Below are 13,406 nucleotides of genomic sequence, written 5' to 3'. Positions count from 1 at the left end.
AGAATCTATAGCCTGATAGTTAGGGCATCCTTCTAGAATGTAGGAGCTATGCGTTTGAATCCTATGAAGCAGAAGAAGGTAATAAAGCTATATTTCCTAGGCAAATGCTGTAGTCACTAAGCTATTATGTAAGAGAAGGTGCCCTCCTCAAGCCATATTTTAGAAGCAAAAAGCATCTTCTTTTGCATTTTGTGATGAATATAAACTTGCCAGGGTATGTTGGCCTTGTTGTGATAATACCTAGTAAACCCAAAGCCCTGCATGTCTGTCTGTCTTCGATCCTGGTGCTATTTATAGAATATAAAAGAATTATAAAAGATGTAAGAATATAAGGTTAAACTCATAACTTAACAATTATTTTGTATAAACAATGGTAGGTTGAGTAGAGAATATTTCCATAGGTTTTTAATACTGTTGGAAACCTAAGACACAATGGAGTAAACTAGGTGTAGCAATGTATGCTGGGAAAAGTAGGAAAAGAGAAGGCACAATAGACCTCCATTTTCCTGCAAATGTTCTTAGACCAGTCCTCAGCTCTGCCAATAAGACTAGCATTTACAATGGAACTGACATGCTTGAAGAAAGTATGGATCTTGGGATTAAAGAAATAAAACCTTATCATAGGGGATATCATAGCAAACTCCCTCATTCACTGGGATTCTGGAACTCCTCCACAGAGGATGAATCACCTCTGTATATTCAAACCCAATGGCTGAAGAGACATTTTTTAGTTCAGAAACTTTGATTGCAAAGGTTAATATAATAACTGATATTTCAGTGCTTGGAAAAAGCAAATCAATTAACATTGAAATGTCAGAAATATTTCAGGTTTTTCATCAAAATGGAAAAAGACCCCCCCACACACACCCAACGCGCCCCCCCTCCATGAAACAAAACATGCATTTGAGATCAATTCAGATTATTTAATTTGACTCAAAAAATTTTTTTTTAAACGATGGCATCATTTGGACCATATTTTCACTCTTCTTTTTAAAAAAATGTACGTTACTTTTTGAATGAAGAATTCAAGTTTAAAAACTGAGGGAAATTGCCTTATGATGAAGATGTCAAAATGAAATGTTTCAAATAGCATTTTTAAAATCATCCCTGGATTTTCGGTCAAAATCTTTTACCAAATTCACAAATAATTTCAGTCTCACCCAAAATCTATTTTTTATTCTCTAACTCTATTGGTTACTTAAAATCATAGCGAAAGGTTCCAAATACAAAGGTGACATTTACCTCACTTCAGATCACTTAGACTAGGTAAGCCTGTAGCTTGTGTTGTGTTTGGAAGGGATTCTTTTGGGCTTTCTGAATGGGAGGAATTTTGCCTTAGATAAATCAATAATGATGACTATAATGCACTTATTACCCATGTATATGCCCTGTTACCTGAGAAAATGCATTATTTTTGTAGCAACAGAGGCAAGAACATGCAGGTGTAATCAATAACTAACATTTGGTAATTAGTAGAAAAAAATGTCTATGAATATTCATTCTGTATATAAAGTGAAGTTCATTTCAGCTGTGTTCACAATCCTTTATGTACCCACTTTCGGCAAACATCCAAGTCCTTAAGATTCACTAGTGTGGATACTTGGAAAAAGTACACTTTGGGCTTGATTGCTTGAGTATTTGCTGAGAGTACATTTTGAACTGAACGTCTGATTGTCAAATTTGCAATTCACAAATAAATCATATCATTTAGGTGTCAGTCTTGTTTTTTGATTGCCTGGCATATATTGCTAGCAAATACATAACATATTACAATCAGGGGTACAGTTTGCAATTCATACTACATTGCTTAAGTTACTTAAATAAACTGGGTATGGCACAGACATTAGGACTTATGCAATTGTTTGATTGTAATATTCATAATTCACAATTCAAATGATATACCAAGAATTATTTGCTACAAAAAATACTGAATAATTCTGAATAATGAATCAATTTGAGAACTTTTCAGTCTGTTCTCAGACAATTCTCCCAAAAAATAGAAGTAAAATTAATCAAATAATTTGTTTGGAATCATTTTCAATTCTTTTTACTAAAACGATGGTTCAAGTGATGCAGGCCAGCCTGATGGAAAAGATAACAGATGAGAGATATTTTGGTACTGTACAATACAATAGCAAAAAGCAAACCCTAAGCTACATGAGTGGTAGACAGATTTTAACCATACAACTATGGAGCAAAAGTAGGCTGTACATATTCTTTGCCCCAAGCCACAAAGCAGATGTTTTAACAATGATGTAGCTTTATATTTACTTTTAAGTGGACAATTCTACAGGGATTTTGCTTGTTTTGGGGTTTATAGAGATATTCCTTTGAATGGAGTGCAGTTAAAGGTATTTGCATTGTACAGGTTTAGTTTGTAACTGCATGCATGTAAATATTGCTTCCCAGTTACTGTGTCCTGTGATACACTGTGTAGTGACTTCATACCATACAAAATATACCTCCTGCAGTATGCCTGGTACCAGAGCTCAATATAGCAAATACTTTAATATGACATATTGAATATTTTTCTACCCCAAACCAAACTTTATTGGTTAAGTTACTTGCACTCTCTTTTCTATCTCTTAGTACCTTCCAACTGAACTATGTTGGATAAAGGGCATTATCATTAAAACTGACTACTGAATGGAATGACTCTACCGTGATGAAATATCTTCTAAGCCAATACCAGTTTTTGTATTCACCAAAGTTTTGTGTCTAAATCCTTTGAGGCTGAGATTAATAGATATCACAGGGAAATCACATTCCAGAACCTGAACCGGACAAATATTTAGCTGACATTTAATGCTGAATTTCAAACATTTTAAAGTGACTCAAAATCTATCAAAGCTACATAAATGACAAGTTTCTTATCAATAAAAATGATATACAGTTTTCTGTAGAGTTATTCAATCAACAAGTCCCAGAAATCACCTTTGCTACAGAGTATGAAAGATCTGGGATTCCCTTTCTAGCATGTTAGGTTTTATGGAGCAGCACCAGCACATTTGCAATTATTTGATATGAAAATGGCATTCCTTCAGACACATCAGGGAACATTTTCAGTACAGAAAAGTAAGATTTAGTTTCTAGATTCTCATTAATGCTAATAAGAGATGTGTGGCTGTGTCCCAAAGGACTGAACTAAAATGTTGTCCCTTACAGTTCGTATCTACACAGCGCGTGCCTATTAAAAAAAACTGGCAAATCCATTGCAGAAGGTAAAATATAACAGAGAACTTTCATTGCATTTAAATGTTTGAGGTAGGAATTAAGTTTTAATGAGACTTTTAAAAAAACCTTTGAAAAGTGTAAGTTAAGGAGGATGCAAAACAATGGAAAAGTAAAAGTCCATAATAAAATGTGGACTTTAAACTTCAGTCATTTATTTTCTAAGAATAGATGGGTGCATCTACACCTGCCCCTGTGGCACCGTTGTTACTATGCCTTCATTCCTTTAAGTGGCGCATGGTTATTTTTAGTTGGTACATCACCATAATGACATGCTATAGCAAGGGAGTGTGTCACTATGGCAATGCGGCATTATGGTTTGTGCCCACTGAGGCTATGTCACTGTAGCACATTGCTACAGCAATGTAGCATCTCGTGTAGATGCACCCAGTAGATCATAAAGTAGGTCATAAAGTAACTGCTAACTTGTGGGTAGAGCACTAGACTGGAACTTGAGGAAATCTGTCTCTATCCTCAGCTTTCTGAATGACCTTTGATAAATCACTTCATTTTTCTGTGCCTTAGTGCCCACATCTATACAGTGTGGATAATGATACATATCTCTTTTTTTTTTTTTAATTGGAGATCTACTAATGAAAAGTAATGAAAATCATAAGAGTTGTAATCATTTTTTTTCCTTAGTGCAATGGCACTGAATTTTAATACAGTTATACCTAGACTTAATGTAAAGGGTAACTTTAGTCATGTCAATAGGACTAAATATACATAGCTATTATAACTTTGCCTCATTGTCTAGTTTGCTAAAAAGAAAATAGAAAAAGAAAAAAAGAAAACCCAGGAACCTCTTGGTAACACGTATAACATTCAACATGTTAGTCTACATTGAGAGGTATAAATAAACAGACAGCAGATGGAAGGAGGAGGAAATTATACTGAAAAGTGTAATAAATTTTATTTAGTTTGATAAATATATCAGATTAGGATTATCTAAAGGTAGCTTAACTGCTTCTGAAAGATATAAGGATTTACTATTGGTCATCATCCTCAACAAGCTGATTGCAAAGTGGGGTTTTAGTTAGCTGAGAAATAGTATAACAAGAATGAATAAAAATGGCCTTTAGAATAACATTTATTTTGTCTACTGTTTATGATCCAGCAGGAAACTGCTTCTTAAGAAGCAACCCTGGTATAAGACTGTTTTGATTAAAGATATTCTACTTATTCTACTAGGACCTGATATTCTGAGTGCTGCCAGTTCCTACTGACTACACTGAGTGCTCAGCTCCGTGCAAAATTAGACCCTTAGATATTGACTATTAATATACACACACGCAGACATGCACACATTTCCTTCCATGTGTTAGATTTATTGAGACAGAAGTTCAGCAACAGATTTATAGGCTCTCATCAAAGTGTAGAGCATTGAGTATTGATCATTCAGGGTAAACTTGGAGCTGCCATCCCAGAAGGTGTTGTGCAGGGCTGCGCTCTAGCCTCAGGCAGAGTTTCTGTGCTTTACTGGAGCACTGGACCAGCTCTGGCCTCTCTTCTGTCACTGACCTGAGTGACAGCCTCTGATCCCAGCTCTGTATGCAGCTTGGCCAGCAAGGGGGATGAGGTTTCTGTCCCTACAGTTGCACCAGCCCCTCAGCATGCTGCATCCCAGTTGGGATAGCTGCAGAGGAAGGAGTTTGGGGTCTCTATCCCAGCAGCCTCTGCAGCCAGGTTGTGACACACTGCAGCTCCCCTGGAGTCTAGACTCAGGGGAAATTGAGCCTCTTTGTCATGTGAATTCCCTCCCCCCCCAACCAAGACCTGTGCCCCCAACAAGCTTGGGAACGCAGGTCTGGGTTGGGGGTTAGGCTGGGTTTGCAGGCCAGAGAGTCTCCATTTCCCTGCCTCTTGTCCCCTCAGCCATTGGCACTGACAGCAGCCATCTGGTGGGGGGAGGAAGAATTAGGGCTGGAGAGAGTGGCTGCAGCCTCCTGAGAGCATCCCCAGACTGCTGGCCATAGCTGTGCAGGTAGGCTCTGAGCCCCTCCCTCTCCCAACTAAACAGCACACGTGTTCACTTCTGTTCTGACCTAATCGAGAGCACTTTGAGTAAAGCGCTATACTTACAGTACTTCTGCCTCAGGCTTTTTGAACATCTGTACTTAGCCTAAAACACTAGTTCATCAGAGAAAAAAAAGTTAACATTCTCCATTTTAACCTGATCAGTAATTCTGACACCTCCTTCCCACATCACTTTAGAGTTCATATAAATTCAAATGCATAAGATCATATTCACTTTGCATGAACAAAATATATCAAAGCATTGAGGAAACTAGACACACCTTCAAACATATTAAAAGAAATATACATCATCAATACTTAATTTAATAAGCATATTAAATCTTATTTTGTCTACAACAAATAATTGAACTCAGGCAACTACAGAATGAACAAACAATTGGACTTGGGCATACTTCTGATTAATAAAGAGGACAGAATATTGTCTCCTGAACTTTTCATAGATTTCATAGATGTTAGGACTGGAAGGAACCTCAGAAGATCATCAAATCCAGCCCCCTGCCCCAGGGGCAGGAAGTCAGCTGGGGTCAAAGGATGCCAGTAAGATAAGCATCCAAATGTTTCTTAAAAGAGTCTAGAGTAGGTGCTTGCTCTCTCTGAAGGAAGTCTATTCCAGGCCTTGGGGGCTCGGACAGTAAAGAAGTGTTTCTTTATGCCCATCCTATTGCTATACATCTGCTGTAAAATACTTCATGCACTTATCAGAACTTTGACCCTTTTGTTTTTTTATTATTCCTCCTTAGTTACGCTATTCAGGCTCCTGACTTAATTTGTACCAGCTGCAGACAGCTTTTTATCCTGTGATGACAGTCACAGCTGCTGAGTAAATTGCAGAAGAGGCAGTTTATAGTTCCTGGGCAACCTATTCAGTGCAAGTAATTCATTTGCCAAAACATATACTTTTGTTGTATTTACAAGTTGAACAGACTTTGATTTTTATTAACCAAAAATTTTTACTAATGTCTTATAGTTACACTGTTGACCCTCACAAGGAGCAGTTTATAGATTAAGAGAAGCTGATTAGTCATCAGTGTCATCTTAAGACACCTTGGTCATAACGATAAAAGAACTTAGGGCTAGATCCAAACAACATAACTATTTACAAGTTAGGATCTGCATTAACTAAGTTTTAGGAGCCTGCATCTGGTAGTGAAATCTACAGTCCATATTCAATGCACTTGTATAATTCATTTAGACCCTAAAGCACCTCCGAAGGACCATACAGAAAACTAGTCTGAGTAGGAACCTGCCAAATAGGAAATAATAGGAACAGCTTTGTTTCTGGATTCCATCCCCTCCACTGAAGCCTATATTATTGAAAAAGGGTAACAGAGAGACACCTCCACCCGAGGAGGATCCACAGCCCAGAATCATCTCCTGAGAGTAGGTGACAATAACTATTCTTTCAAAAAACACTGTTTTCCTTCTAAAATAACAACAGTGTCTCTTACATAATAGCAATTGATTAGACTGTTCATAAGGAAGTGAAAGACTTCCTTATGACTTCAACCAAACCCACATCTTCCACTTCCTACTTCCCCTGATCACTAAAGAAAAGATAAAGTAGAGAGGAGTTGAGTACTCTCTGGGCTTCCCTGCTTTTGGTAAGTGGTCTTGCCCTATAGTCGATTCCTGTTCTCACAAGTTTGTGGAACACTCCTTGCTCATGGTAGTTCAAAGCCCAAAGATCTGTATTTGTACTCAAACACAGACTCCTTGCAAAAATATATATTATTTGTGCGCTAAACTGCAAGACCATTATGTAATTTTAATAGACCAAACCACCACATAAAATGTTTGAAATGCAATATGATAAATCATCCTCCACCCACATATCATTGAATTGCATCAATAAAACTATCTCACTTAATTCAAACAAAAAAGATAGGCTTTGAAGTCTCTAAAGGACAGAAAAAAGGAGGATAAAAATGTTTCTTTTTTTATTTGGATCATAAGTTTTAGCAATAAATTCTATAAGGAAACATCTTTAAAACAGCAAACTATTTTCATACCCAGTCTGTATGTACTGTGTAGGATGCTCTGATCTTAAATGACTGTATAGATTTTTTTCTTCCCCATGATCCACATTTTTGAAGCAAGGTCTTCATTTAAGGTCAAGCAAAATCTTGAACATGTTAATCAAAGCGAATACTTATTGTCATATCCCAATTCTGACATTTAAGAGAAACTCTTCATGCAAATTAGATATGTGACTAAATTACTAGAAAGGAATATCAAATACTGAACACAGAAACATAATGAACCCCACTATATTGACGGAAGTCCTTCATGTGCCTCCTCTCAAGTGCAAATTAGACTTAGATTTGTATACTTTGAAGTTTAGCAACCCTTGGATGTATGCTGCTTAGTGCATACTGATGCCTATACTAAATCAAAATTATAAAAGTATCACATTTAAATACACTTCCTGCTGTTGTGTTCCCTGTGCTTATAGACTCACCATTGAAGTGCTGATAAGTTAAACAAAGTAGTCTGATAACCATTATGATTGTCTTTCAAAACCATAAAGATCATTTCATGATGATTTCCTTTTTAATATTTGACTTTATTACTTTCCTCTGATCCATTTTATGCAGCCCAACTTCTTCTTTACTTCACAGACCACCTTTATTTGTATTATCTAAAGTTAATCCATCAAAAAAGAAGTGCTTGCCTTCTGCAAAATAGAATAATTACTGAAAATGTAAAGATATATTTATATTGACTAAAAAAAATGGCATATTGGAGAGACAAAATATATATTACCATATATTAAAAGGCTTGCTCATTTTAAGTAGTCCAGAAACTAAGAAGGCACTTCAAAATATATAAGCTCTAATTTGGTTCCTACAGCCATAATATGTCTGTGTAAATCCAAGCAGTTCCCTGGAGTGGCTCCTGATTTACAGTGATATAACTAGAGTCAAAAACAGATCCACAGCTGATTTGTACATACTACATTATGAGTTATAGATAAAGCATATTATCAGTTGAGATTTACCCTTTGAAGCAAGTTTCACAGACATTCATTCTTCAAGATATTTAATTGTTTTGTACAAAGTGGAATGTTTTATTTATTTATTTGTTAGATTTTTTTTTCAAAAGGAGTGATTGTGAGAACTTTACCCCTATAAACTAATATGTAGGTCACTCACTTTTGAAGTTACAGGCCAGCTCAAAAAAGTGGGGCGATTTGAACTTGGATCTCTTTCCTTCCAAAGAGTACTCTAACTATTAGGAATCAAGTATTTATAGCATTGGAAGGAAACTCAAGGACTTTCTCTCCAGCCCCTTCACAGATGTAAGCTTTTCTGTTTTCTAAGAAAAAGAGTTAAGGTATGTACCAACATAGAATTACAACATATATGGGGGTTGGGGTTGGAAGCCCAAGGATAGAGGGGAGTGACTTAGACATGGGAAGAGTCCATTAGGTGAATCTGGTGTAACTATTTTGGCTAGGATTCAGCTGCATCAAAGTAAAGCTCTTCCACCCCTTCTAGATCAGAATGCATATTTTGTCTTAATACTTTATATTCCTGTTTGCTGCTAAAGTTGTTCTCTAGTTCAATTGTTGCATAGACATTTACAAATTCTGCTAATACATTTTTGGGATTTCATATTGAATACCTCTGAGTGGTGCTGAGGAGATTGAAATAAGATTTCTTTATCTGAACTTTTAGATAAACTTTATCACGGATCCTAAATTTTTCTTATCTTTCTAATCCTTAGAAGAATTGTTCGTCATTGCCTATCTGAACCAGCTTCTTTTCTGAAGTCTGATATGGTGTCATGCTGAAAGCCCTTTACTGAATGCTCTCTCATATCACTCTTGCCAGTGGTAGCTGACTTTAAAAAAGTGGTTAATCCATCTCAGACCCATAGATAGGCACACAAAAGTGGGGAATTATGAGGAGATTAAAAAAACAGGATATGTTGGGAAATTCCCCTCAAAAAATTCTGAAATGACAGATGTAAATTCCCACTTGTTAAGGACACTAAAATATTTCAGGGAACACACATATATAGATAGAGAGATATACAGTAAAAGATCTGTTATCCAGCATCCCTGGGAATGGGGGATGACGGATAACAAAATATGCTGGTTAATTGAGTGGCCCTGGCCACTGCTTCTCCCTCCACATCTGGGGCATCCCTCCACCCCTCCCATGGCATCGCCGCCACTCCTGCTGCATTGCTGCCTGTCCTGCGGGCCCTGTGGGCCCCACACAGCCCTACACAGCCTGTTATGCTCCCGGGCCATGGGGGCTCGGCAGCACAGGCTGCTTTGCCCCAGGCTGTGGGGGCTCAGAGAAACTGGAATTGCCATGGTGGGCACTTCTGGTTTCACTTTATCTTACAAGCTGGAGTGCTTGTTAGGGGAGCATGCTGGCTTGTAAGATGCCGGATAGCGCAGCTTTTACTGTTAGATAGATATAGATGTGCATGTGTATACATACAAACATCCATATGTGTATGTGTAATCACTTGATATGTGTATTATTATATACATACATACACACACAAACACCCAAACACATCAATATCTATACAAGCACACATGCATATACAAACCAATTTCATGTTTTGATACACACACACAGACACACACACACACACACACACATCTATCTATCTATTGATCTAGATCTAGATCAATAAAGCAATCCCACAGTATTTTCCATGGTGTCTTCCATGGTCCAGGAGCAGGTTCTGGAAGGGGAATGTGGGGATATCCAGTAACACCACTCATCCCAGCCCTGCCCAGTACTCCACACAGCTGCTTCTTGTCGGGAGTGCAGGGAAGGGCAAGGGAGCATGGACGTAGTATCCTATGCAGCTCCTCCCTGCAGACCCCAGCTGGAGCAGGGAAGGAGCAGTCCCAGGGCTTCCCCCACCCTGGGTTAGCTAGGGACAGCAGTAGCAGCAGGAGGGTCACCCTGCCTTATCTAATTCCCATTGTATACCCTGGTGTTACACTCTAGCCTGGGGCTACAACTATGCTTCAGGTACTGCAAAGTCACCAGAATGTGACCTGCATTGTGGAGCCCCACCTGGAACAGCCCCTGGTAGCAGGGATCTTAACACCTCTCCTGTAGAACCTGGTCTACTGTGAAGCCAGAGATGCAAGGGTCATGGATCCAGAATACAAATAAGAGGGAGAGGCAAAAGAAGACTATATGCCTCTAATTATTCAATATAAAAAAGTGTTTTGAACTTTACTTTTAAAATGCTAAAAAAAAAATTACTTTTAAAAGAACTTTATGGAAAGACACTTAATGATAATGCGAGTGTTTAAGTCTACTACTATAAGTTAGTTCAGCAAAGGAATCTTTCCCTTAGACAAAGCATAACAATGAGAATTTAGTTATTCATCCACATCAATGAGCATTTCAAAGTGAGATGTAGAGCAAGATGACACTCAGTTTGTATTTTGTAGAAAACTGGCATTTCAAACTGTTTTATTTCCATTTGTAATGGAAGTGAGAACTTTTGAAATGCAAAAATAATGGCTCTTCAAAATTTTCATTTTAGAACATTGAAATGTTATTTCACTATTCTTAATTCTTATATTTTTTCCTTATTTTGTGTCATATATTGATGCATTCATAATCTATACTACTACTATTGAGATGTCATTCTATGGCATAAAATCATAGTTGAAATATTACATTATTTTAATTTTGTTTAATAAGGGAATCATTTAAAACTATATGAGAATATTTTATTCTGTACTAAGTAGCAGGTGTTGTTAATGTTAGTAAAATATTTTTATTATAATTTCAACAATTCTGACCTGGTATTAATTAATATATATTAACATCTAGGTATAATTCCTACATTTAGTATGAAAATAAGAAACACAGAATACAATGCAATTTGAAATGCATAGTCAGAATTCAACAATTATATTCTGAAATTTTAAAAGTTTTTTTCTGAAATGACTTTTTCCTTTTGAAAAATAAATTTCTACAAGAATATTTTCTTGTGTTTTCACTTAAATGAAAACAGCACTTATTCATGAAACAGAGTCTTTAAACAATAATTTCCACCTACCTCCAGAGAGAACTATTTAGTCATTGATTCTGCAATCACAAGAGAACGTTGTTTTACACACAAGGTACTATACATTAGTTAGCTGATACAATATTATGACTAACAGATGGGCCACATGAAACAGTGCCAACAACATTTCAGCAGTTTTTAATCAATACATTCACCTTTCCAAAGTCATGAGTATCCAAGGATAATGTTACTACCTTTTGTACCTTTATGTCTTCAAATCCCTCATAGTTACCAAATTATATCTAAAGTTTTAGGTGATGCTATTCAAGAGATTGGTTTTCACTTATTCTCTGTATTGGTCAGTGACCTCACTTCATGACATTAAAATTTTGCTAGCTTATTATAACTCATTTTGAACAAGCAGAAACCCTTGTAACCATGCAATTTGCAGTTGTTAAGAACAGAGCTTTCCTCTTTCATCTAAATCAAAGATTTTGGTATAGATTTCAAGGTACAGCAATAGCTAATTAGCGTGGATGTGAGCCTGAATTGATTGGAAAGCTTTGATAGATGTCTGTGCTCACTTTATTGGCAACTGAAGAAATCCCCAACCCTTTTGGAAACATAAACATACTTTTACTGAGTCTCATGATGAAATCCAGAGGGTCAAGGACAACTATGATCATGTGAGAATAAGATGCACTAATAGCAAAGATTATTACTCACTAATCTTAAAAGGGCTTTCCTCACTAATTTAAGATTAGTGAGGAATTAAAGGCCACCTCACTAATCTTAAAAAGGCTCACTCAAGAAGGACACTCCTCCAGAGAGATAGATCACACGTTTGAAAGAGCCATGCAGATACCACGTGAAGAATCACTGCAGTACAGAAGAAACGCCCCCACGAATCATACATATCACCCCCTGCCCCCTTCAAATCCATGTGGAAAATCCTCAAACAATTGCAACCCATACTAGAAGGAGACCCCGTTCTTAAAGATATCTTCCTGGAACCACCCATCCTAGCCTTCAAACAAGCACCAAACCTTGCTAACCTCATCACCAGAAGCAAACTACCTACAACCCAGAACACAAAGAATGGTTCCAGACCATGCCATGACAAGAAATATAAAACCTGCCAACACATCTCCACCGCCCCCACGATTACTACACCCCACAACAGAGCCATCAGCATTCCTGGATCTTACAGCTGCACATCCAGAAATGTAATCAATCTCATCCAATGCACCAAATGCCCTGATGGACAATACATAGAAGAGACCAAACAACAATTGCGCACCAGAATAAATGCACACTGGAAATCTATTAAACATAAGAATATTAAATTACCTGTGGGAGCACATTTCTCACAAGAAAACCACTCTCTCTCCAATCTCTCAGTTCTAATCCTCAAAGGGAATTTACAAAACATTTTTCACAGATGAGCCTATGAACTTCATTTTATCAACCTGGATACAAAAAATCATGGACTAAATATAGACATTAGATTTATGACACATTATAACCTGCCTGACATCTGACTCCCCAGGTACCTCTCCACTATTTACCTGCTACATTTATCCCCCTTCCTGTGTGCAAATTGTCTTCTTTCAAGTCAATGGAATCATTCATGAAGCAAGGGTTAAATCCAATAAGGAACTTAGGCACTTACAAGTTAGGTGTTGCTTATGCATTTTACCCATGACCATTACATGTAGGAATGATGCTTCAAAAACAGAGACAAGGCCTCCCCTGTCCCAAGGAGCACTTGACTACAGAATCATGTTACTTTTTTTATTTCTGTTTCTCTGTCATCATGAATCTTGCATTCTTTGCTGCAACATTTTAGCAAGAAGGATGGATATAGATTCCCTTACCACAGTCTTGCCATTATCCTGGTGGTTAGGAAAGTCATCTAGTAAGTTTAAGAAACCTCAGGTGGAGGAGGACATTGAACATAGAATTTCCACTTCCTGGTTGAGTTGTCTATCCACTAAGCTGTTGTATAATCAGCTATCACCATTATCTTCTCATTTGGCTATGGTTTAGAACAAAGTACACACTAGCATTTTCTAGGGAGGTTGTTCCTGTTGGTATATGTTAAGTGTGTTCTGACAATACCTAGCAATTCAGGCTCT

This window comes from Alligator mississippiensis, chromosome 2, assembly GCF_030867095.1.
Source record: "Alligator mississippiensis isolate rAllMis1 chromosome 2, rAllMis1, whole genome shotgun sequence".
Classification (NCBI taxonomy): domain Eukaryota; kingdom Metazoa; phylum Chordata; order Crocodylia; family Alligatoridae; genus Alligator; species Alligator mississippiensis.
The sequence above is the reverse complement of the archived record's forward strand: the minus strand, read 5'-3'. Positions refer to the sequence as shown.